The sequence below is a fragment of the Cucurbita moschata genome, unplaced genomic scaffold (genome assembly GCF_002738365.1).
Source record: "Cucurbita moschata cultivar Rifu unplaced genomic scaffold, Cmos_1.0 Cmo_Scf00019, whole genome shotgun sequence".
NCBI classification, from domain to species: Eukaryota; Viridiplantae; Streptophyta; class Magnoliopsida; order Cucurbitales; family Cucurbitaceae; genus Cucurbita; species Cucurbita moschata.
The window spans coordinates 2,192,222-2,195,451 of NW_019268535.1; positions in this window are offsets into that span (position 1 = coordinate 2,192,222).

Here is a 3,230-nt window from a genome sequence, read left to right on the forward strand (position 1 = left end):
TGTTTTGAGTGGCATGTTCGGAGATTTTGATGGGATATATATATATGTACATGTGTGTGTCATTGAATTGACTTGAACGAGTAGCCGATGCAAAGAGTACCCACACTCCCAATAATCCTTCTCTCGAACAAAGTACACTATAAGTCTCTCTTGAGGCTTATGGAGCTCTCGAATAGCCTCCCCTTAATCGAGGCTCGAATCCTTTCTCTGGAGCCCTCGAACAAAGTACACCCTTTGTTCGAGGCTCACTATTGGGCATGACTCTGATACCATGTTAGGAATAACGGAACTTCACAATGGTATGATAGTGTCCACTTTGAGCATAAGCTCTCATAGCTTTGCTTTAGGCTTCTCCAAAAGGTCTCGTACCAATGGAGATACTATTCTTTGCTGATAAACTCTTGATCATTTTCTAAATTAGCTTATGCGGGACTCCCCACAATCCTCAACAATACTATTATTAATAGTGTCTCAGGTGCGAACAAAGAAGTTCTGAATCTCAAAATTAGTATAGTCATAGTGACTCAAGTGTCGAAGTCGAATAAAGAAGTTGTGAGTCTTGAACGGCTCCTTATGAGCCTCGAATGTGTAATCACAGTGAAGCTAATTAAGATGAAGATCAAGGGTAAGTAAGGTATACTCCCGTCAATAGTGACTAGGTGTCGATAAAAAAAGTTGTAAATCTCGAAAGTATAATCATAGTGACTCAAGTGTCAAAGTCAAATAAAGAAGTTGTGAGCCTCGAACGGCTTTTTACGAGTATCAAATGTATAGTTCTAGATGGTATGGTTACTATATATACCAACAACAAACATCTCTTTTCGATGGCTTAAACAGCAAACTTGAAATTTAAACATATTTGACTCGGACCAAACAATATTGTAAATTATACCAATAATACCCTTCCCAATATACTAATTTCGACGACTATAGGACTGCCCGTGTACCGCTATTCCTACTACTAAATAGTACAATAATAATGCCTTTAATTACTATATAGTACTAATACTATAGTAATGCCCTTAATTACTACTACTACTACTGCCAACCCTAACACTGTCACTTTTATATCTAAATGTATAATACAAATATAACTAATTCCATACAATTATTTTATAAAATATATATATATATATATATGTATAGGTATATACACGCTAAACGGGAAAATTTATGTCTTAATGTCTCGTAATTAATAATTATTTGAATTATTTTATTTGCAGTAAATATTATCCATTATATAAAAATTTCAAGGGTGTTAAAGTAATTTCATATCAGGTTCAAGCTCTACATTTTTCCTTCTGACTTTCATGGTTTGGCGGCCTAAATTAGTTTAGCCCGAGTAGTTAGTTTAATTAGGTTGGGTTGGAAGAAGTAAGAGTTGTAGTACGTTGAGATGAACTTTGGGGACAAGATTATGTGTTTGCTAATAAATAACGGTCTATACATTTGAATAAAGTTCGGTTAACCTAATGCAAGCTAAGCTAAGCTAAGCTAAGACCACGATTTTCAAGCTAGCTACGTGGAGTTAGATGAGATCAAGTCGTTATTCCTTTGTGCTTAAGATGGAGCATTGCTTCCCGACGAGCATTGATTTCAGTTTGGGAGTTTGATTGCTCGTTAAAAAATAAGTTATTTGCACTCAATATCTCACATTGACCTTATTGAGTTGATGTAAGAAAAGATTTGTTTCGAGCGAGAACCATGAATAGCTAGAAGATATAATGATCTGTAGCACATAACCGTGTAGCGAGATTTGAAAAAGTAGCAGACATATGATAGCTTGTTATTCGAAATAGCTTTTATAAAAGGAAGAACTATCGGTCAAAGCAATTCTCCATGCCTTGGGCCGAGTGAATAAGTAATGCATAAAAGTATTTCAAAGTCATATCGACATAGGTGCTCAACCCAATTGATGGTGTTAATATAACACATGCGGAAGTAATTTGGATCTTAGGCACTTTTAGAACATCAATTATCGTAAATAACTAGCATGTTCATAAGTATTAAAACTTAAGGAGTTTAAATATTAATCTTTTGTAGTTCAAACTCCTTTTGCCTCACGAACGGTTTCGAACCACCACTAGTGTCTTCTCCACTATCCTCCGGCCTTAGAACGGGATTGTGGAATCCGGTGAGTGACTAAACTTGAGAGGGATTTTGTATATGTGAAGAGAGTGTTTGTGAGAGGTTTTTCTCAAGGTTTTTCACCAAGATTAAGAAGACCTTTCATGTATTATGATCACTCTATTTAAAGAGTCATGTTTGCATGTTCATGTAAATTTGAGATCACCAAATTTTGACACTTAAAATTCCACTCAAATATTTGGGATTATGGGGCAAGCATGCATGTTTGAGTTAACCAAATTTTGACACTCAAAATTCCACTCAAACTTGTGGGGTTTATTTGGCAAACATGCAAGTTTGGTTAAACCAAATTTTGACACCTCAAAATTCCACTAACATGGATTTTTCCATTAGATGAAAGTCAACATTTTGACCTTCTTCATTTTAATTCAACAATTAATTTGAATAATGAATTTCAAATTAAAGTAACATTAAATGATTAATTAAATTATTTAATTAATATTTAATATTAATTCAAATGCCAATCTCAATCAATTCCGACACATAATTGATTAAGATATTTAAATCTTATTTAAATATCTCAGATTCTCTCTTTTTGTTTAATTCGTAAATAAAACAAAATTGCGGTTAAATATATCGTATATATGTAACGCATATTCCCTAATTTGAATTCGAACACTTCGAACCCACTCGTCACACTGTTCTATGGTTTAGTCCGATATGAGCTAGCAGAGGGACCTAATGGACCTATAGATCATGGGCTCCAACGATCCAAGATTAACCGGTTAAACTCATTAACCTGGTTAACCAACATTCGTTAATTACTAGGACACTCCACTATAGCCTAGTAGTTGCACTCCCCTCACTATAGATATATTTCTGTCCATCTGATATAACCATGATTAGTAAGTCGATCATTCACAGGTTGTTCGTAACAAGAGCTGGGTCAATTTACCGTTTTACCCCTGAAGTTACTTCTTGTTCCTTATGTCTCACTGATCCTCTAATGATCAATTGGTTTGTGGTCCAACCAGTAAACCGAATCCCTCTCAGGCCAATGAGAGGGTGGGGCCCCTTGTTCAAGACCTGGAGTCAGTGCTTAAGGGAACTACCTTTCTTCTATCCCTAAAAGTGGGTAGGAG